At 34.8% G+C, this 24986-nt stretch overlaps 2 long non-coding RNA genes across 2 annotated transcripts; both read right to left on the bottom strand.

The window, feature by feature from the left end:
* Positions 1-22605: 22605 nt before the first annotated feature.
* Positions 22606-23999, bottom strand: LOC143587119 (uncharacterized). Its single transcript, XR_013144819.1, has 4 exons — positions 23957-23999; positions 23798-23862; positions 23669-23720; positions 22606-22974 (listed from the first exon to the last, which is right to left on the bottom strand). It is a non-coding gene; the product is annotated as an uncharacterized LOC143587119 (long non-coding RNA).
* Positions 24000-24070: 71 nt separating this feature from the next.
* Positions 24071-24734, bottom strand: LOC143587120 (uncharacterized). The gene is made up of 3 exons (XR_013144820.1): positions 24684-24734; positions 24577-24618; positions 24071-24342 (listed from the first exon to the last, which is right to left on the bottom strand). It is a non-coding gene; the product is annotated as an uncharacterized LOC143587120 (long non-coding RNA).
* Positions 24735-24986: the final 252 nt, after the last annotated feature.

Below are 24986 nucleotides of genomic sequence, written 5' to 3'. Positions count from 1 at the left end.
GACGAATGACCTCAACATCAATCGTAATTGGAATCGGATTAAATGTAGCTCGAACCCAATTATTTTCTTCAACATATACCGCCGTGTTCCAAAACTGCCTGATTATACTAAGATACACTTTAGGTTTAGCAGTGATTGCATAGTGTATCTTTGAACGTCGTAAGAAAGTCAACATAGCTCCAAACGTTCTCAAATCAGTCACATCTTGCTCAACATAAGCACAAATGTTGTGCTTCTTATCGAACGGCAATAAGATCACTTCAGCTTGTTGATCTTGTTGTTGTGGTTGTCCTTGTGGAGGTTGTTTCTGTGGCGGTTGATTTTGTTGTTCTTGATCAGCCATGTTTTACTGTATAAATAAAACCGAATATGAGACTAGATATCACAATATATAATTAAAAGATATGTGTAATTAATCTAGTTACGCATATTAGATGATTTAAATCCTTTAATTAAATTAAATGAAAATTAAAATTAATTTATTTAATATTAAAAATTAATTTTTTTTTTAATAAATGTCATTCGTTGAGAATCACGCTGATTCTTTACAATGAGATAACGAATCAGGCGATTCGCTATCAAGTAAATACCTTAACGAACTGAACATAGCGAATCACTATTTAATTTTAACGAACTACACACTAGTTCGTTATATTTTAAGCGAATCAAAATCTGATTAGTGTAACATCTTATTCGCTAAGCTAGTTCGTATAAAATCTTAACGAATTGGGCACGAAACAGTTCCAATTCGCTAAGACTAACGAATGGTCATAATTAAGACTTGTTCTTTGACTTCACAAAGTCAAGGTCAAAATTAGGATGAACACAGATAGTCAACAAGATGAACCCAGAAACAATTAGGCCATAACTATCGTCGAATCATCACGCTAGTGAGCTCGTTGTACTCGGAATTACACTCGTAATCGAAGATGAATGAGATTAAAACTCAAAATCTCTAAGTACATAGGTTAGACGAACCCACAGTAAACACCAATGTCACAAAACAATAATTAACCCGGCAAACAACAATCAATTCATGATTGAAGTCCACCAAGGGTATCGGAATATGATTCCGATCACAATGTCATCAAAAACATACGGTTATTAACATAAATTACACACAAATGGGTCTTAAAATACCAGAAACCCTTAAATTCCTATGATTTCATAATTTAACTATCAACACATAGCCATTTTGACGAAAATAATATCGCCATAATCAGCTATACCTTAGAAACTCAAATATGTCCTTGAATTATCCGAACAAGAAAGTCGAAATTTCAGAGAGAGTTTGAACAGGTTTCTTAAAAATGAAGAAAGAAGGCGAACAATGGAAGACTGTTCGTTTTCTTGTCTTATATAACAGTGCACAAAACCCTAGGTACAACTTGTACGAATCAGACGATTCGTGTAATTTAAAGTTAACGAATTAGCCCATTCGCTAACTCAATTCGTTACCTTATGTTGGCGAATCGCTACGTGATTCGTTAAATTAAAGGTAGCGAATCAAGTCTTGATTCGTGACGCGATTCGTTAAATATATATAACGAAGGGATGATTCGTTACAGAGTGCGAAAGCGAATTAGGTTAACGAACCAGAAGCTAGTTCGCTAAAGAATCACCTAGTTCGTTATCCATAAATAACGAATTGGATTTTAACGAAATAAACTCTTTTATTTAATTTTAAATTAAATAATTAAATGAATTAATTAAATGAAATAATTAAAGAATTAAATAAATAAATAAATTAGGTTATCGAGAAACCCTTTTATCCTGACAACCAAATACGTTAAGAATGTTTCAGATTTCCGAAACATAACTTAAACTTATTAAGTATTTTGTACAAAGAAGACGAAAATATTTTTGGTATTTTGTAAGAATTTAAAGAATGTATTTACAAAAAAAAAATATATCCGATCCGTTAAAAGATAGACAATCTTTTTGTGTTTTTCAATGATTTTACCAAAGCAGTACATATTTTTTGTATTTTTGTTGAGTTTGAGCAGAGAATCATATTGACCAAATTGCCCTTCCATCACAGTTTTATATTTCAGCGATATTATGACTGGCGATAAGTCGGTCATTGGTATTGTTGTCCACATAAATCTAATAACACACATTCAAGTATTTTTGTGATATGATTAAATAGTTCAATTAAAGCACATAATATCAGAAACTATCAGCCTCTAATCACGGTTCAAGCTTAATTTGATTCTTTCCAAATCACCCCAACTTGACTTAAACCATTATATTGTTGATCAAAATTTTGATACCAATTGTAGAAATTTTGAGCAATGCATCAAGTTTCCTTTACTGTGAGTGAGTATGCACGAGTCCATCTGTCGGCTTACATACATTGTATCCCCTGGGGCCCGTTTCTTAATGGTATTAAGACGCACGCAAGGGAGGAACAATTGTATGACTAACAGCGGATTTTGATCAAGTCAGTAATTTAAATTGTACGAAGTACAGCGGTGATCAAGTTTAATGACTTTGGGTTTGCTCTAGAAGGCGAGTGAAATATTCATGCTTATGAATACCCAGATGGTTAAGCCGCATAAAGACTCACAGTGTCTAGAATCTTAACGCTTGTTATTTGCTTTATTTGATTTTTGGGTGATCAACAAATATAAGGCTTGAGTATGACCGGTTATTACATTTCTGCCATCCTCACCGAGACTTTTGCTAGAGACTAACACCCCTTTTAATTTGGCGTTTCTTTATGTTTATATCACATACTTTACTCTACTGGGTTGTTTTAAGACCTACCAATGCACCAATGCAATTAAGCACACAGTCTTTTAAGCTTACTTTTTGCTAGATTTGGGGTCAAGATAATCAATGTACTATCATTTTCTCTTTTTGCTTCAAAAACTCAAAATCTTGAGGAGCATAAAATAAAGAAAAGATAAATTTAATCGCCCCAGTTAACTTAAGCTAATAAATAAATGGCTAACCATCAATTCACGAGTGAATAATAGGACCAAGACATGCAAGCATGTTTCACAAACTTAAATAACCGACATAATTTTCAGCGAGAAAATAATCTAAAAACGCCTGCAAAAATCTTTTTGGTTTTTCTCTGTACAAACTTTAAAAACACAATTTTTGTCTTTTTCAATTTTCTTATAAACAAAATAAACTTCACAATCTTTTTGGATTTTCGGATTGTTCTGTACAAAACATAAATCACATTCTTTTTGGTTTTTCAAGATTTTAAAATGTTTTTGGTTTTTCTAAATAATTAAAGGAAAAACATTAAAGAACAGAAATCACAATATTTTTGAATTTTGAAAAATTTTTTTAATGTTTTTGGATTTTATCTATACAAACGAAAACACACTCTTTTTGTATTTTCTAGATTTTCACCCTTAAAACCAAAATAAATTTTAAAAGAAAGATATGACAGAAAATAAAGATAGTCATCCTTGTTTAAGGATAACAGCGAGGGTCTTCAATCCGTTTAAATCAAGCAAAAATTTAAAACGCGTTTTGTCAAAAGCTTTAGTAAACAGATCGGCTTTCTGAAAATCAGTATGTACTTTCTCAAGATCGATTAATTTCTTTTCATAGCAATCCCGTATAAAATGATATCAAATTTCGATATGTGTCGTTTTAGAATGTTGTACGGGATTCTTGGTGATACTAATAGCAGCAGAATTATCAATCAAAATAGGAGTATTAAGAAACTTCAAACCGTAGTCGCGAAGATGTTGTTGTATCCACAAAACCTGGGAACAGCAACTCGAGGCTGCAACATACTCAGCTTCGGCGGTTGAAGTGGAGACCGTTGTCTGCTTCTTACACTGCCAGGAAACAAGACGGTTTCCTAAAAATTGACATCATGCAGTCGTTGATTTGAAATTGATCTTGCATCCTCCATAGTCTGAGTCTGAGTAGGCGGTAAGATCGAAAGTATTATCTTTGGGGTACCACAACCCGATGTCTGGATTTCCTCGTAGATATTGCAAAATACGCTTGACTGCTCCCAGGTGAGTCACTCGGGGACTAGCTTGGTACCTAGCACAAAGACAAACAACAAACATAATATCAGGGCGAGAAGCCGTTAAATACATTAAAGAACCGATCATAGCACGATAAAGGGTAGGATCAACGGAATCCTCCAATTCATCCGGTGATAAATTGTGACCCACTGGAAGAGGAGTAGAAGGGATTTTTCCCGCAGTAATCTTGAACCGTTCCAAGACATCGTTCACATATTTTGTCTGGTGAATAAAAATTCCATAAGCAGACTGGTGAACCTGCAACCCTAAAAAGAAATTCATCTCTCCCATCGAGCTCATCTCGAACTTTATTTGCATGGACTTCTCGAACTCCTTACACAATATTTCGTTTGTAGACCCAAAAATAATATCGTCAACATAAATCTGGACTAGAAGAAGATCGTCACCAACAGTTTTATGAAATAAAGTGCAGTCAACAGGTCCTCGTTTGAAGATATTATCTGTCAGATGGTCGGCGAGCGTGCCATACCAAGCTCTCGGGGCTTGATGTAGACCATACAGGGCCTTGTTTAATCGGTAAACACGGTCTGGATAATCAGGATCTTCAAAACCAGGTGGTTGTTGAACAAACACTTCCTCGTGTAATTCACCATTGAGAAAAGCACTTTTAACATCCATTTGATAGACCTTGATATTCTTATAAGCTGCATAAGCCAGGAAGATTCGAATCGACTCTAATCTTGCAACTGGAGCATATACCTCTGTGTAATCAATACCCTCTTGCTGATGAAAACCCTGCACCACTAGACATGCTTTGTTTCTGACAATCACCCCTCGATCGTCCTTCTTACACTTAAATACCCATTTAGTCGGAATGGCTTTCTTGACTCTAGTAGGTTTGTCTATTAAATCCCAAACACCCAAACGTGCAAATTGCTGTAATTCCTCTTGCATAGCTTCTACCCAAGAAGGATCTTCAAGTGCCTTACGAGCTGTCGTTGGCTCAACTTGAGATAGAAAACAATTGAATTTAGCAATATTCACAATTTCCGAAGAATGTAAGTTAGTGTAAGCACACAATGTGTTATTGTCACTTGACGAAGCAACTTGATGACGTGTACGAATGCCCACATCAAGTTCTCCAATGATGTTTTCCTGTGGATGATATCCATGAATCCGAAGAGTGGGATTTTCAGGAACAACAATATTATCAAATAAGTTAGTGCAATGTTCACCCAACTCGGGAGATGAAACATTATCACTGTCAAGATTAATAACTTGAATTTCAGCTTGATCATCATCAGAAGAAGTAGAAACATTATCAATAGCAACTGGAGAAACAACTTGAGATTCTTCAGTTGGAGCATCTGGGTGAGCTTCAACTTCGTTAGAACTTGAAAATCCTGGAATGTTCAAATGTTCTTCAAAGTATGCTCTAACCAGATCATCATCGATGTGTTCAGTCGAAGGAGTAAAAGAATTAAATAAACTATCGTAGTCAAACATCCAGTCTGGACCTTTTCCTTGAGATGGAGTTGTGTACTTTTGACAGTCCACGTGGTACCATTCTTCAACACAGCCAGATGTGAAATTAAAAACCCTTTTCTTTGGAGATACATATCCCAAGAAATACCATTCGATAGCTTTTTCTTCAAATTTACCCGAATCCTTCTTCAACATTGTACACGGACACCCAAATGGTTCCAGGTACTTTAAATTAGGTTTTCTATTATTTAAGATCTCGTAGCTTGTTTTCTTGAGTCGTCTCACTGTTAGAACTCGATTAAGCGTATAACAAGCTGTATTCACTGCCTCATTCCAAAATTGAACAGGAAGCTTTGAATCAGCGAGCATTGTACGTGCAGCTTCAATCAGAGTTCTATTTTTCCTTTCAGCAACACCATTTTGTTGAGGTACATAAGGTGCACTATATTCTCGGTGAATTCCCTTTTGAATACAAAAGAAATCCAATATAGTGTTTTTGAATTCAGTACCATTATCACTTCGGATTCTCCTCACCTTTTGTTTATACAGTGATTCGATCTTAGTAATAAGGTTTTGTACAAAAACTGGTGTTTGATCTTTTCAACTCATAAATAACACCCATGAATATCTTGAATAATCATCTGTCACTACAAGACAATACCAGTCTCCAGAAATACTCGCACGATTCACTGGACCAAACAAATCCATATGAAGTCGTTCAAAAGGAGTATCAATGGAATTCAATAACTTAGAGGGATGTGTCATCTTCTTCTGCTTGCCCTTTTGCATGCAACGCAGTGATCAGATAACTTAAAATTCTTTAACGAGACACCCTCAACTAAGTCATTTGCCATTAAATAATTCATCTTTCTGACATGTATGTGACCCATTCTACGATGCCATAGAATCGAGTCTTTCTCGTTTTCTTTAGAGACAAAACATGTTTCGATCGATGTTGATATCTTAGAACTCATATTTAAGACATAAATATCATTTGATCGTGGTGATCTCGTGACAACCATGTCCTCGGGAATAACATAACCCGGTTTCAAGATAAGACACTCTTTGTCAGTAAATATCGTAGTGTACTTTTTATCACAAATCTGCGATACACTCAATAAGTTATGATCAACCTTGTCGCAATAATTCACTTTCTCAAATGTAATGTGACCATTTGAAACTTCACCCTCTTGTGTGATCATTTCCCCAGAATTCCCAGCAAACGCTACATAACCCCCTTGAATATTTCTTACGTTGGTTAATAGGTCGAGATTCCCAGTGATATGACGAGAACATCCGCTATCCATGATCCAGTTTTCACCAAAAATGGTCTTGGATGAACCCTACACACAAACAAAAGTGATTAGTTCAAAAAGGCAGCCCAGGCCTCTGTCTTGGGTACCTTTTGGTTTTCTCTTTGATCATTAACTTTAACAGATTTCAATTGTTGTTCAGCCACTTGTGAATAAGTTACTGGCTTCTTAGACTTTCGTCTTAAGTAAGCTGCCTGAACAATGTTTGAATTCTTGTTTTGACATATAGGTTCAGTTGGAATGAATTTTGGTTTCACTTGACCGTGTGTCTCATTGATATGAAAAACCTTCCGAGGATTCACATCAGAGAACAAAATATGAGTATCATCAGCATACGACACAGGTCATTTCAGGATCTCCTTGACCAATGGAATTGGCTTAGATTTGTCCTTGATAAAAGGATGAAGATTCTGAAAGTTTTGCTGACTACAATTCCTCACAACATAACCTTGTTGACCGCATAAAAAACAAGTTCGCATGTCTACATGATGATGTTTAGAAGTAATTGGAATAAACGATGCAGATGGTTGATGATGACTCACATTTTTAGTCATGCTCTTAGCAAACTCATCAGATAATTCAGATTTCTTTTTTATATAAAAATCTAAATTAGAACAGTTCGAAAAGCTTTTTAGTGTATCTGTTCCAGTTGACTTCACAAAGTTAATCTTCTTAGCTTGTTTTAAAAATTGTTTTGCCTTAGTCAATGGATCAGATTGAACTGAAGTTTTTGTTTGAGCATACACACGTTCAAGTTCTTGAATTTTTGAAGTTTCATTGACAAAAACACTCTCAATTATTTCAGGTTTAATGATACTGATTGGAATGTCTTTTTCAGTGAACATTGTGTCCATTCCCTTTAACTTAAAAACTCTAGCCGATGAAGACTTAGAACTCGGAGGATAAATGAAACGCATTAATTCCTCGTCAGAAATCTTTGGTTTAACTGACTTCTTTGTCCTCACTGATTTGATTTTCACAGTTTCTTCCTTGTTCATTTGAGATTTGAATGAACCATACACAGCTTCCTCAAACTCTTGAGGTTCGCGAAGAATATGATTAGAACTAGGAATGTTCTTATTCTTGTGTATTATCTCAGGTTCAAACACATCTTCAATAATCACTTTATCAACATTTTCAACAAAGACCTTTTTACTTTCCACATGAGGTTTTTGAGGAGCAACTTGGGATTTGACAATTTCAGGTTTAACCAATTTAGGTTTTTCAGAAATCACAGATTCTTTTTGAATCAAATCCTCTTCTTTTCTTGCCAAAGGATTAATTTTATAATCATTATGAAAAGGTGGTGTAATTTCAACAAAACCAATACCTTTCTTAGAATCTTTTTGTTTTCCAGATACTTCAATAATTTCATTCAACATAAAAGATGAATTCCTAAATTTTCCCAATTTGTTCTTCAATTAAAGAACCTCATTCTCAAGCTCAGTTATCTTAGAACGATGTTTCAAGATTTCCTGAAACTTTTGGTCATTAATAGGCATTTTCACAGATAACTCGGCTTTGAGATTGTGGTTACTTATCGACAATGCTTCAATCTTTTCTCGAGATCTCCTTTGAGATTCAAGAGATTGTCGATAAGTATCCTTAAGAGAAGCAATTTCTCTTATAAGATTATCATTTTGATTTTTCAATGCTTCTAATTTTGATTTGTTAGATTCACAGTCAACACATGATGCTTTAACAAATGAATTAGTAGAAATAGAATTACTAACCTCATTGATCTTAGCCATACAAGCAAACATTGATTCAGAAGGCTTGTCGCAAGAGTCGTCAGAATCAGATCCAGAATCATTATCGGAAGACATCTCACTACCAGTAGCATCTTGAAAATCTTTATGTAACATAGCCAAATTTGCTTGAACATCATTGCATAGTAACCGTTGTGACCAATCAGTTCCATCTGCTAACATTTCTTGTGTTGTAGAAGAAGATGGCTTCTTTTCAGCATCACTTCCTCGTGGTGTAGAAGCATTTTGACTTTGACCACGAGGTCCAGTGTATTCTTTCCTTGGTTTGTCACATTCCTTCGCGAAATGCCCAAATTCTTGACAATTATAACACTTTACTTTTAATTTGTCAAAACCCAACTTCTTGTTTAAAGCTGGAAGATCTTTTCCAGTTCTCTGCATGAATCATTTAACTTTACGAACGATCATAGCCATGTTCCATTTCAAATCCATGATTTCTAGATCATCTGGATCTATCTGATCATAGTCCTCATCTGTTAAATCACTTGTGGCAATTTTACTACTTACTAAGTTTTCATATGAAGACATAAAAGCCGTCAGAAAAGCAAAGTTTTGCTCAGCTTCCTTCATATTAACATTAGGTGGTGTAGCAAATGGATTGGTATTAGTTGAACTTTCAGAACCACCCGAATTACCAGTAGAGTAGAAACAAACTTTCGGATCATTAAACATAGTTGATTCTTTTTCACTTGCCGCATGAGTAAGAAAAGCAGTGATTGGAGAGATTGTTGAACTAAGAGGCATACTTCCACCATAGAAAGCTGGATCTTGATTTTCTTTGGAGGATTTTTGACACTTAAGATCATATTCTCGAGCTTCGGTCTTTTGTAGAAATTCAAGTGCCGTCAAGTCTTCATTCAGAAAATAATCATTCTCTTTCAAAACCATTAGAAATGTTGAGTAGGAGCTTGGAAGCACACTTTTAATAGTGTCAATTTTATCTCTTTCAGAAATTTCCATTTTCATCTTGTCCATTTCAGCAATTAAATGACTAAATCTTGTAGTCATCTCTTCAACTGTTTCTCCTTTCAATAAATTAAAGTTTCGAAAATGAAACTTGAGCATCACTTTCTTACTCTCACCAGTGTTTCCCATGCTTCTCATACGCAGATGTTGAAATAAAGACGCACATCTCTTGATACTACCAACTTGATGAAAGATATTTTCTGGTAATGCCATAGTCAAAGTAGAATATGCTTTTATCTCGATTTCTAAAGCTTTCTTCTCTTCTTGTGAGTATTGAGAAACAGCTTTAGGAGTATATCCAATAGTATCATCACCAATCATTGGTGCAACATAAACTTCATCAAGACAATATGAGCAGTCAGGATGAACAGATCCCAAATGTGCATGAAACCGAGGTTCCCACTTGGCAAAGTCACTGAACTTCATCAATCTTGGATATTTAGAATGTGAACCTATCTCGGTATCAAGTTGCAACATCTGTTGCATCAACATGTTTTGAGACGCTAATGCATACATACCAGCCATCTTTGAAAATCGAATCAAATAATGAAATATCTTAACGAATCAGTGAACAGCTATAGCGAACTGTGAACAGTTGTAGCGAACTGTGAACAGTTCTAGCGAATCAATCCTTAACGAATTTAAGACTGATCAGTCATGAAGTATCTTAACGAATGAGGTGAGTGTTTTAACGAATCAAAAGTCAACTTAACGAGTCAACTTAACGAATCACAAATAAGGTTAACGAATCACCCAAATGGCGAAACAGATAACGAATGAGATAAAGGTTTAACGAATCACAAATCAACTTAACGAATTAACCAAACGAATTGACCAAGTCAACTTAACGAATTAACCAAACGAATCGCCAACATAAACTTAGCGAATCACTAAGGAATGCTTAGCGAATCAGCTACAGTGGATTAACGAATCACACTATAGCGAATCAGGTTGTTACAACTGTTTGTAACAAACTCTGACACCTTATGTCACGTGGCAAAGGTTGTTATGACACAAATCCCAAAAAGAACACGTGTCACACGAATCGGTTAATCTAGATAGCGAACTAGTTACACGAATCAATAACTCACACGAATTGGTTAACGAACTACATATCGAAGTAGCAAAATTGATAACGAATCACAGATAAACATATAGCGAATCACCAGGAAGAAGATAGCGAATTACGTTCATCTTCAAATCTTCAAACAAGTTTTCCAGAAATTTTGAAGATCAAACCCAGAAACCCAACAATACCAAATCTGTAATACAACTTCGTTACTCAACCAAATTGCACAAATAACCAATCAAAATCCTCGTAATCAAATTCCGAATCCAATACACATTATCTCGTAATCGATTAACTTCAATAACCAATCCAATTTGACCAAAAACACACCCCTGTTTCTGACTTAAACCAAATCCAAATCCAAAACACACAAATCCAATCCAAACCTCAAGTCCTCTTAACCGAACCTCTACAATACCTTAATCAACACGAATTCAATCTAATTCGTCCATAATTCAACCAAATCAAATACAAATTGATTCAAAACCAAACAAAACCGAAAACTAACAAAAACGAAATAAATATAACACCAAATCAAGTGTAAAACGAGCACCAACAGCTCTGATACCACTTGTTTGATCCCGTTAAACCAATCGATAACAATTACAGATCTCAGATCTGTGAATATTAAGATTGATACGAGTAAGGATCTAGCTCATAATTAACATCGATTCAGTGTTGTGTATATATGTATATCTATTATCAATAAGTTATCAGTTTGTATAATATTAGGTGAAGCTTGAGAGAGATCTGGACAGCAAAGCTTCCAAAAAACCTTTTTTAAAACTTACATTAAAGTGAACAGTAGTTCACTATATATAGAAGGTGACCTAGTTCGCTAACATCCCCTAGCGAACCAGCTTCCCCTTCGTTACATAATTTAACATAACGAACCACCCCCTGATTCGTTAACATCCCCTAACGAATCAAGAGGGAATACATTATAATGTCTTAGTTCGCTAACATCCCTAGCGAACTAGACTTAACCTTAACGAACTACTCTTAGTTCGCTAACATCCCTAGCGAACTAGACATAGTCTTAACGAACTAGTTAAATATAAACATTAAATATTACATTTATTATCAAATAAACATTAACTATAAGTACAAAGACTCCAGACGCAAAACCGTGCACTAACAGAAATGTTACAGGTTTGACTTTTGTTGACTCAAGGACTTGACGAAAAACGTTACAAAGACCATTAGGATATTAGTAAAACGAACAATATAAATGTTACTTGTATTCAATTTGTTTGTGTGAACGAGATGTGTTGATTATTGATTTATGAAATAAAAGAGTTGATTAAATATTGTCACTTTAAATAATGTCTTGTGTATTTGTCCAATCACGTTGCACCCCAGCATGTTCCGCCTTTAGTTGGGGTGTGACAAGTAATCCCTTAATATTATAGTATTGTATTGTATGACGATTTATTAAAAGATGCATTTATTACAACACTAGACAAGTGCCCGCGCGATGCAACGGGTGTTTGAACATGTTAATCACGCAACAAATATAAGTGTTTATGGTTCGGTTAAAACCTTGAAATCGTTTAAATTGGTCATTGGTTTGACTTCTTTTTTCTTTTTCATTTTTTTACTTTCGGTTTGTTGGTCGTTTCAAAAATTTCAAAACGTAGTGAAAGGTTGGTTCGCGGTTTATACTGGCAACCGGCCATAAGAAACCAGACCAGACTGTAAATGTTGAATGCATTTTAATGTTTTTGAACTAATAAACTATGATATATATTGACATAACTCTATCTGGTAACGCTAAGCATCTTGATTATGAATGTTTTAAATGAGTATGTAATACTACAAGGGTGGTGAAAAGTATAATTTCATAGAAATGATCACATAAAATACATTAACGAAAATTGAGATTAATTAATAATATTATAAAAATATATAAATTTAAATAGAAACAAAACCAAAAATTTAAAACGGGCCGGGTTTTCGGATTTGAAAAATAACGGATGTTACAGAACTTACAACTTTTGAAAATTTCGTCCCGAAATTAAAATGGAAATAGAAATTTTAAAAGAGAACAACTAATATACGGAGTTGTTAGAAATTTTAACCATTTTATACATATATAATTAAAATAAAATAACATAGATCTTTGAATAACTCGAAAGACGCCACAAATAGAAAATATGTCAAGGACACTTATATATAGGATGTACCGTCGGCGTATACACCATGCCCTTATCAATCCTTTTTAATTATGGGTGTGCCTAGGCATGCTTTTAAATCAACAATTGTCCAACGTATGGCGGCTTTATTCGTCTTCAACACCTTCAACAATTCTTGTTCTTGGGCCTCTTCCAAATTAGATGCAATAATGACCGATAATGTGTCATTATCCCCCCAAAACGCATAGTACTTCAAGTGGCTTGGCATATATTTCAATTCCAATTTCGGTGGGCTTTCCAATGATGATTTTGTACCCGAATCGATCACACTTCTCTCAAATTGGGATTCAACTTTCTTTGAGTCTCTCGGGTTGGTTTTGCCTCTTCATTGGTGATGATTTTGTGCATAACTATAGATGGACTAAGATAAATATCAAAACAATAGCTATAAAATGCATGAAATGGTAAAAACTTACTTGTTAGTGCTCTTAAGCTTAAGAAAATAATGTATTCAGGTGTGAAATTAATGAAGGATTTGTCCTCCTTTTATTGTAGCTGTATAGACACCAAAATGGAAAAGAAATATTGTAGTTGTTTATGTGGATGACATCATAATCACCGGCGATGATGAGTTCGGGGTCACCGAACTCAAACAGATTATGATGTCAAACCTCATAAACAACTACAATAAAAGGAGGACAAATCCTTCAGATTTGTCCTCCTTTTATTGTAGTTTTTTCAGTCTCGGTTTCATGTCAGCGACTTAGGTCGATTGAGGTATTTCCTTGGCATAGAAGTATCTCGATCTCCACAAGGAATACTTCTCTCTCAACGAAAGAATGTCCTTGATATTTTGACTGAATGTGGCTTGCTGGGTAGCAAACCAGTTAATACTCCAACGCTTCCTATAAAGAAGCTCATTCCAAAGGAAGGGGATCCGATGAAGGATCCTGAGCGATACAGACGGTTAGTTGGTAAACTTAATTATTTAACTGACACGCGACCAGATATTTCATTTCCTGTTAGTGTTCTGAGCCAATTCATAGCTGAACCGTACCCTGGTCACTGCGATGCCGCTCTTCGAGTCTTAAGATATCTCAAGGCCACACCCGGCCTTGACATCCTATATTCTGATCAGGGGCATTGCAAAGTGGGTGCTTTCACGAAGAAAGAGATGGTCGGATATCGGGTTTCTCATATGCAGATTGGGCAGGTTGTCCGATTTCACGACGATCTACCACTGGATATTGTGTGTTCATTGGAGGAAATCTTGTCTCATGGAAAAGTAAGAAACAACATGCGATATCTAGATCGAGCGCTGAATCGGAGTATAGAGCCTTGGGAGATGTAACATCGGAGATGACATGGATTCGTCATCTTCTCATAGAACTCGGGGTTATTTCTAAAGACTTGATACGGTTATACTGTGATAATCAATCAGCTATCCATATAGCCAAGAATCAAGTATTCCATGAGAGGACAAAACACATTGAGGTTGACTGCCACCTTATCAGAGACCGGGTAGTAGGCACACAAGTAGATCCTCCATCCATTCAACCAATTCATATTAAGACAAACTTTCAACTTGCAGATATTCTCACTAAACCTCTCCGGAAAACTCAGATATATTTTATTTGTAACAAGTTGGGCATGATTAACATCTATGCTCCAACTTGAGGAGGAGTGTTAGTTGTATTGCATTGTGTTACAACCCATATATTATTATGTAGTTGGTTAAAACCCATGGACCTAGATTTGGATGTAATTAGGGTTTCATACTTGTATATATATATATATGTGTGTGTGTGTGCTCCTACCTTTGTATTATTTACTCATTTAATAAACATCCATTTCATTACATCATCCATTTTCTTTACAAGGGTTTAATAAGTTCATATAAGAAAAACATGCCTTTAGAATTTATTCATGTGTTAAAATATCTTTATTCAAAATATATAAGTTAGTTCTTGTTTTAAAATGCCGTGAAAGTTTTCCTTGTGAAATACAACTTTTATAAAGACACGAAAATTTTCACCATAAATCATATCAAAGCATTTTAACTCATATCCGTTCACTTTAACGAAACTTCCAACTTAAAAAATATATAAAATTAGTGTTTTACTCGGCGCGTTGCGCCGCACAGGTTGTTAAAACTCGAGTGTTGGTAAAACCCAAACATTGTAGGTCCTGCCATCAAGGCAATAAGTTGACACGAATTCGGTCAGTTTTGGTTATGTGCGTTATGACATCAGAACTAATAAAAAAACAATTTAAAAACGGAGGTGTACCAATGAGGTGGAGTTAGTAAAGCTCGTGCTTTGGTAAAACCCGAGCGTTGAGGCGATGAGTATACACAAATTTGGTTAGTCTCCGTCACGTTCGTTACGTTACCGGAACAAAAAAAACAAAAATAAAAACAAATTTGGTTTTCTATCAGTTTCCGTTACTGTACCGATATTAAAACAAAATGCGGTGATTGTACGCAAACTCAATCGGTTTCACTTAACAACACAACTATCCGGTCCACACCAAAATTAATGTTGAAAGATAAACCAATCTACCATACACAAAAACATAAATAACACATTAAAAGAAATGAAACAGTACAAACAGTTTTCAAATTACAAGTTAACTCAAACTGCCTTTTTCTTTCTACAACCAACACAATTTAAAAAATTTAAACAATGATTTGCTGCACGAGGGACTCGAACCTAGGAACCAAACCAGCACACACAACAACTTCCCCTGTCAACAAAACCACTCAGCCAACACCAACACATGTAATATCTTTCAAAACCATTAATACATATATAAAAACAAAAGGTACACACTTTGTGACACCAAACTCTTCTTTTATACTAATTAGTAATACTATTATTTAATTTTTGTAAAACCTCTTTAACAAGCCAAATATTTTTAGGAAAAAGAAAACAAGTTATTTATGTGATAACTCTCTACATAATCAAACTTGCAATATAATAAAAATAGGTTTTAGAAAACACTCACTTAAAACAAGCAAGTAGAAGGTTGTGTAGAAAAAAGAAATATCTTGATCGGCTTGAGAGTTTTGATGAAGTGTGTTTCTTGTTTGTGTTAGTATATAAACTATAAATTATGATGACATTATGATCTAATCTAATTTCGTTACAAAGTTAGCTTGTTAAATGGGCGTGATGACGAGAAGGCGATTTTTACATTATGGTGGGTTTTCACTTTTGACCTTAGACTCTATGAACACTCATTTTGTAGTTGAATAGTTATATAATAACTTTCTTTTTTGCAAGGTTATGCATATAAGAAAATTAACTTGATCTTGATTGAAACTTAATAGTAAAGTGTTGTGATTACAAACTGATCAAACACAAATAATTTTGCAGTGTTTTTGGTTTGGTTTGTGATCAAGAATTAGACGGAAAACAATTGATTAAGAAGAAGATATATGGAGATAGGGATAGATAATTAGATACTCCTTCCAAATGCTAGAAAATAAAAGACATGGGTCATGTTTAATATGTTGTCTAAAGACTTAATAATTGAGATAGTGAGAGAACCTGTGGCCACTCGTTACGAGTTATTGGAATGGGTATACTACGACTATTAATTCATCAAAACTTTCATGGTGAATAAAATATATACTTAGTTTAAAAGGATTCAGTGAAATAAATATATATATACAACTAAAACACCTAGAACAAAGAGTTTTTAACTCTTTCTCAAAAGGTTATTTTAACTTGTAATGGCGGAATCGGTTAATCCTAATATGACCTATATTTTTTATTAGTGTTAATAACATTAATCTTAACATGCACATGCACATGCACACTCGATATCGTGTGACCTGGAAATGACGGGTTTAACCTATTTATCTAAATGTGTCAAAAAGGTTGATGTGTAATAATCAAGTTGTAAATGTGTTAATTTGGTTGGTGGGTTGTAATTAAAATATAGGTTAAGTGGGTCATAAGGGTTAGTTACTCGACATGTTTAATTAAACATGTGACGAGTGACTTTGTTTAACTTGTAAACAAGTTGAAGATGCAACTCCAAAACAACCGTCTAATTACACCGGTCAAACCGAACATGACCCGTTTTTAAATCGGATTAGATATCATGTCAACGCAAAACATGATTATTGCATGTGTTTTGGGTCATGGCGGAAATTGTCACTATTAGCATAATAGAATATGGGCTCGTTTATATTGGACTTAGCTCTAAAGTAATTTAACTAGTTCACCTAGTTGTTTTCTTATATATTTTATTCTTTCTTTGTTTATGTAATACTTTTGATTATGACAAAATCCTAACCATCTTTTCTCCGTACATGTTTATCATTTAATATAGTATCATATCTTTATTTGGTCCATGTTTATTAATTTGAATATTGAAAGCTTTGTGCCTATTTAAATGATTATTTGGGTTTGTTCTTTTGCTATTGGGTTCGTGTTTTGTTGTTGGGTTTCTATTTTGTTGTTGTCGCTGTTTCGTTTGTGTACGTATTTGGATTAAAAACTTTAAAATATCAGTTTAAAATTTTAAAAAAATTTAACACTGTTATGTTTTATTTAACGGAGGTCCAGTGAAAACAATTAATGTGAAAGATGGGATCGATGACATCTATTTTTCGATATGGGATCATTATCAGCCAACTGCAAAAATTTAAGATTATTAAAATCCAATTTGTCTTGATTAAATGATAAGCCTTTCAATTTCTTATCCAACTTTTCGGTAACCACTAATAATTAATTAAGGCCACTAATGTATAAATAGAATTGCGATAATGAATGAATTTTGAAGTTATCTATACTTACTATACTTACCAACAACTCATGGACAAAAATGTTGATGAGAGGGAGAAAATGTCAAACTCATAGATAAAAATAAGAAACTATGAAATAAGACGTCGTCACATCAAGTCATGTAGCTGGTCATATTTTTAATTCCTATAATCAACAGCAGTTTAGTCATATTTCAGCCCCGTTTAATCATATTTCAGCCCCTACACGTTGGACGGGCTCTCTACTAGTATTTATTTTATAGATACAGCTTCAATATGATTTGTGAAGCTTTAACTTCAACAATTCCAATCAAATGTCAACATCAAGTTGGTTAACTAAGGATTGTCAAGAATATATTTTCTTTAAGGAATATATCCTTAAATTTAAAAGATCACGTAGATAGCTACTTTTTAAGTATATTTAAATTTATAATAGACAACTTTTACGGTCATAAAATATTGAACATTTTTATTTATGTATTTATTTAGTTTTTTTGAATGGTACTTCAGTCAAACTATTTATTATCTTATCTTCTTAAATTCTCATTTTTGATATTCATTAGTTTGAAAATAAATACATTAGACTTTGGAGAAATATTATTATTTCCAAAATGTAAGCATTAACCAACTGATATAATTTGTGTTTAGTATACAGAAGTCATTATAAGTTGGTTGTGGCTCAATGGTAGATCACTCACTTTATAAGTGAGAGGTAGGGGGTTCAAACCTCACTATCACCAACTTATATGTGAAATATGAGGGATGACCCTGGCTTGTCAGGGTTCGAGTCCTGATCTCACCCGGTTTTACCGGCTCCTCGCTGTCGTTCCGTTTGGCGGGAGTGGGGCCCGGGTTTTATCCGGTTAATCCCTCAATAGGTGGACCGCTAGGGGCTCCGTCCGTCCGGACTAGTGGCCGGCTCGCGTACAGAGTACCCGGCGTTACTTAGTTGGCCGTTCAAAAAAAAAGTATACAGAAGTCACTTTTCTGTAGAGAGATTCACCAACTATTAATGCATGAAGTACGAGTCAGCGATAACATATGTACACGATCCGAAACATCCTACACCATCTACAAGTAACGACTGAAAATACCGAATTACAAAACTACCCTTATCTCATGTTTACAAGTTGCAGAAGCATTGTGGTAAAGATTCTATCCTTGGAAGATTAAGCAGCAAGTCACCAATCGAGTCCTTCACTTACCGAACCTAAAACTGGCCTAGGCCCATTGTGGTCGGTCTGGGGCTCGAGATTCTGAAATGTTGTGGGGGTCCCCTTCTGTAACAGACAACAAAGAGAGTTGTTAACTTTTGACACAACGGTTTTCTCGTCTGCAAGTGTTGACCCGTATTGACTGTCATTTAATAAGCATCGGGAAATGTCGTCTAGAATCTTTAGGCTTTTTTGCTCTTCACGGGAAAGAGGGTGGTTGCTGAATGTTCTTTGTTCTTTGATTCTGTTTTCGACGTGATTCACTAAACCTGTCATCGACATTGATGTATGTATCCCAGGCATTTTAATTCGGTCCCAATGACTAAGATCTTGCAGTCCCAGTTTACCTGAGCTGGGAGAAGGTGCTTCCTCTGCAGGTCTACCAGAAGTATCATGCAGCTCATTCACAGATGAACACCGACCTGATGGTGAGGGTGTACCATGTAAATCAAAGATATTCCAGGGGTTCAAAATATGGGGACTTCAATTCTATCTCTGCTTGCTGACTCAGCATACTAAGACGAAGATCACGCTGAATCAGCTTTTCAAAGTGTTTTCCTAATAACCCTGGTGGACACTGTAGATAATGACACCTGTGAAAACAGAACAATCCAACACTATTAGACTCAATCTGTATTTGTCAATAAACACTTTATCATAGGAAACGGGTGGTCAAGCAAGTTGGGTAATGGGTCAAACGGGCTGAACTGTACCTGTGTATGCTAGCTTGTCCACCAGTAAAATCTGCAGTTGGTTGCCATATCGTATGCTTTCTGGGCTGGGGATTTGTGTCTGTGAAGAAAAGAGGCCGCTTGGTTAGCTGCACATAAAAAGCATAAAATTTAAACCATTAACACTATTTGTGATTATTAAATGATAAAAATAAAGATTAAATGCTAAAAGAATGAAGATTACCACTACGTCAAGATGACCCGGCCCGTCATCTGGGCAAGTGGCCTTCAAAGCCATAATGTCGGGCCACTCAATTTCAATCTTATTCTTGAAACCGCCATCAAGAATTTCCCATACGAGCTTATGCTTTGCAAAGTAACACTTAGTTACCAAGTCCCCTTCATATCTTGATTTATACTACAAAATAATAACATGTTGGTCAATCTCAAGTTTAGTAAAGGAACTGAAGGTTAAGTGAAAAGTTAGTCTATTAAATGGACAAACAAGAGCACACGTCCGGTTTGTTCATTCACGTTCCTGAACGTTCGTTTATGTTTGTCATTTACTTTCGTTTGTTTACATATTCATTTCAATTTATTTATTAGTTATTAGTAATACTAACTGGCCCATTATGCATCAACCCATTTAGCCCAATCAAATATTAGAACTAACGCTTGAGTAATTGACTAATGACGACAACTGAACAGGAATACGCTCATTTTCTTGTTTATGTCGGTTCATTTACATTCGTTTATGTTTGGTCATTTACGTTTGTTTATGTTCGTTTAGAATTAACAAGAAAACTTGTTTGTTTTAAGTGTTTGTGTTCATTCGTCTGTACGGTTAAAGTTAAACGAGTTCGTTTACAGCGACGTTTTTCAAACGAGACTACAGTTACAAGATGAAATGTGAAGTTACCTCCCAGGTACCTATCTTCAAAAGTGATGCGGGAAAGTTTGAAGCCTTTAGCTTATCAGTAACAACCGCAACAGAAGTGTTTTTGTTCCGTTTTTTCCCTATTTTAGAAGCAGCAATTCCATGTGCAAGACTCATTTGAATCAAATTCAACAAAGATGGACTCTTCCTGAGCCTCAACCCTAACGGACTCAGTCCATCCAGTGGATTGAGTCGTGCTGGTGATACAGGAAAACTACCAATTCCAGATTATTGATACTGATAAAACAATAAACATGAACTAAATAAATTATTACTAAATTTCGAAAATCTAAATGTAAAAGAGCACGATGATTGTCATGGAAGCCTAGTATCAATATGCACTCCATTTTAGGGTTGCGCATAAAACCAGAAAAAACGAACCGAAAGTTAAACAGACAGTTTGATTAATGTTTTTGTAAAATCCGAACTCACGGTTCGTTTTTGGTTTTGCATGTAAAAACTGAAAAAACCAAACCGGCTATATATATTTTTTATCATTTTTTTATATTATACTAAGTAATTTAAAATTTTTTTATAAATATGTAACTCAAATATTCTAACCCAAATGTATAATAATCAATTAGTTATTAACTAACAAAATAATTTAGACCCAAATTCATTATCTGGATCAAATTTATTTATCCGGCCCAAAAATTTCAAGCTCCAATGGCACAACGTAAAAACCGAAACCAAACCGACATCGAATGGCTTTAAAAAATTCAAAAACCGAAACCAAACGGGATCGCGCACCCCCCCTAATTCTATTGACGTCTAGTATGCATAACAAACATAATTCAGTTACTAATTAAGAGAAGTAATAATAATAGGATTCAAGAACAAACAGAGACTTAATCAACAGGTATCAAATTCAGACTTGAGATAGATAATAATTAATTAGCACGGAATCCATAAGACGATTAAAACTGCGTACATTGATGATATATATAATAAGATTTACGAGTGGAATCATAAATAAATGCTGAAATTGGCGTAAAAATGAAAGAATGAAAGCGACCTCACCTTACCTTACCTTAGGTCGTTTGTGTTGTTGATTGAGATCATCATCTTCCATCTCTCTCTTCAACACAATGTTTTCCTTTCCATCAGACTAAATCTGATACTGAGTTGACTCGCTCAAACGAACGACAGAATGATCATGGCTTCTTTTAAGTTGGGGTTTTCTTGGTTTGTTTTGTTTGTAAACACTACGAGTTTAAACTTGACCCTAGTTTGGCTCGGTTAACTTGGCACTGTGAAATGATCATGTTGAGTCCGAAGATATTCAAATAGCTAGAGAAAAGAACTCAGAATTAGCTAGCTCCCACCGATTTGGTTATAAATACTTGGTAATTTCATCTAATTAGGCACACCTATTTTAGGCTTGTGGATTCATTAATGATGTAATAAGTTTATTGGGTTGCAATTGGGGTTTTAGCTACCCAATTAAACGACATTATTGTAGAGATATTATTATTGTAACCGAGTTTTAAGCTAGTTTCTTAATAATAATACAAGAGTTCTTCCTAAATCGTGTGTTTTTATTGTCAAGTCGTTCTTAAATTGGTATTAAAGCCAAACCGAAAACCTTTTGATCAATCGAGGTGAGGCTCGATGACGGTGATGGCAACAAACTGAGATCATGTTATTTTCGTGGTTAGGGTTTGACCAAAAACGATGGCTTATAAAGAAACACTAAAGACAAGCGGTGAGATGGAAACCCGACCACGTTCCAAAGTCACATAATTTATTTATACGTCAGTCAAATATATTCATGAGCCATATGATTTGACGAACATTAACTCATACAACTCATATGACCATTTCCTTCATGTCATAGACCCATATACCATTTTTTATTGATATACGACCCATATGACAGTTTTTCGCATGCCATGTGACCATATGACCCATTAGTGATGTCTCAATAGCACGTCAATGATGTTTCTTTAGTCAAACCCGTTGTTAATCACACTTCTTGATAAACACAACGCACGAGAAAGTGGCTGAGAAATGATCAAATCTTCTATTTGTATTCTTCTTTCTATTTATAGCTCATAGCAATGGCATTGTTCTTTTCATGTATGTTTGTTCTCATGCAAACAAGTGCACAACTTACGGCTAGACCAGTATACGCAATTTGTATCATTAATCATATTTATAAACACATTCATTTGGTTTGTGTTTTATCTCAAATGGGTAAAACATTAGTCAAAAGAAGCCAGAAATATGTACAAAAGAGACCAGAAAGTGCTTTTGATCAAATGATCAATCAGCCCAACAATGACATCAATGGTAACTGTAGTTTTGTTTTATTGCGCGAATGTAACAAAACCGCCACAACAATGATCACATAAAGACAGGGTTTAAGTAGACAAGGCAAATTCAGTTTTATGTCAAACAAAATAAAGAGCATTCATGTACACATATAGAACAATGGTCATAACAATTTATGCACAAATAGAAAGAAAGAAAGAACACCTACACACACAAGGGTGGAATGGGGGATGATAGTTTTAGGGACCCCCTACAAATTATGCAACCCTCAACAGCAAAATACTAAAAATATATAAACACTTAAATAACTTGACCTCTTTATTCAGGAGCCGCTCTTGGAGAAAAAAAGGTCTCGTTTTCCGTCCCGGGGGTTACCTGAAGGTATAATAATAAAGTTCATACCTGCAGATGACATGTTACAACTTGATATTTCCAAAAACATATAATCCACTGAGAGGTGAAAGTTTGACCCGTTTACTTATAAATGGGTCGATTCGGGTTATGTTTTATCTCCAAGAAAGTTTAATTGATAAAAACTGAAAAGGTGGCTTAAAAGGAAGCAGGTCAAATTAGTTGAATCAAAGGTGTAAACGAGCCAAACCGCTTTTAAGCAACTCGAGATTGGATTGCTATAAGCCCAGATCAAGGCCATGCTTCACTTATCCAGCTTTTAACTATATAAATTTTATTTAATAATATATATAGAAATATGATAAAAATAATCAAATAAACATAAAAAAATATTTATAATGTACATAAACAAAATAACTAAATCATAAGTAAATAAAAAACAAGCCAAGCCCAAGTAGAGTTCAAGTTCTCTTTTATTACACGAGCCAAGTTTGTGCTTAGGCGAGCTCGGGCTTAGCTCAACTCGTTTACACAAAGTGTAAAATTTTAACCACCTAAATAGTTTTTTACTCACATCATTAAAATTCACATTTATAGCGTATTAAGCAGAGTTGTAAAATGCTTGCTTTTGGGTTAACCCAACCTGGCCCGTTTCAAGACAAATACATTTTCTAACCCGCCTAACACTCTCATTTTTCCACTGCTTACTGGAATTTAAGAATAGGCATGAGGGTTGCAAAATAACCTGGACATGTTCAGCTCGACATTTATGGAGCTCCTCTTGTGCACATGTGAGCCTAAATGTATAGAAAATAAAATATTATGTCACATAACTCCAATAAAAATAAATTGGTCGCTGTGAACATGTGCATACCTCCATTGTAAATAAGTTATTTCATTTAGTAATTCCTTTTCCCGATTGCTGCTTGCTGCATCCAGCTGTGAATGAGAAAATAACGCATCATCAAAAACTTAAGTTTACTTTTTATAGTTGAATTTGATTGTTATAAAGTGAAATTGCATGTGTGCATACCATGGATTTATCTGATATGGGAATGTGTGTAGGTAAGCAGGCTTCATCTATAATAAAGTTAGTTAAAACACTCAAGTAATAAAAACGTTAATGAAACAAAAGTAATATAAATGTATTCACATATGTTTATCCCTCCAACCTATAGAATCGCTAGCCTTCATTAGACTCAAAATGCAATCCTGCAAATTTAACATTTAAAAAAATTAACTTTTGAGTGAAACAAGATCCCGAAGACATTAAAATTTCAAATTTTCAATACATGTGTATCTGATACATACCCTCTGAAGAGTATTTGTCTGCAAAATAAACTGCAGAGCGGGTAACGGAAGATGATTTTGGGGCATAGCAGATGTATGATGGCCTATGTGACTTTGGCTGCTTATTACCTATAAAGAACAAGAATGCATTAAAAATACAATTTGGGTGCCTTTCAACTCGTTTGACCCATTCAAACTGACCCGTTTGAATACGTGCACTGGGTACTGTATTCACTTACCAAAGGGAGTTACTGCATGAAAATGTAACATAACTTGGTGTGATTTCTGTTTTGGGTAACCATGTTTGGTTTCACTAACAAAAACCCTAAAAAGTTTGGGTGAATTTATGAAAGATATACAAACCTGCATACTGTGACTCTTCTGCAACATAGGAGGTACAGTTGCCTGCAAAGAAATAGTGGATGTAACCTTAAAGATGAAGAAGTTGAAATATAAAACAGCTGAGTTACCTTATCTATGCCAGCACTCCCGGATGTAACCTTAAAACGCCCTCTCTGTTGAACATCTGCTGTTTCATTATTTTAGTTGATAATAGAGAACTACCCTTGGGTTAAATACAATAATTAACGAAATAAGATAAAATGAAAAAGCTTCTGAGAGTAATTAAGCAATGTTATTACTAACCTTTAGAAACTGAGTCAGAGACATGATCGTCTATGTGAAATGATCGTGTGCCATTGCAACTTGCGACTCCAGAAAATTGTAAAATAGCAGAGACAAGAGAGTTGACAGAAAAAAAAATATTTTAATCG

The sequence above is a fragment of the Bidens hawaiensis genome, unplaced genomic scaffold (genome assembly GCF_021521415.1).
Source record: "Bidens hawaiensis isolate Kalapana, Puna unplaced genomic scaffold, B.hawaiensis_p1.1 tig00035151_1, whole genome shotgun sequence".
NCBI lineage: Eukaryota > Viridiplantae > Streptophyta > Magnoliopsida > Asterales > Asteraceae > Bidens > Bidens hawaiensis.
This window is presented reverse-complemented; position numbering and strand designations above follow the sequence as displayed.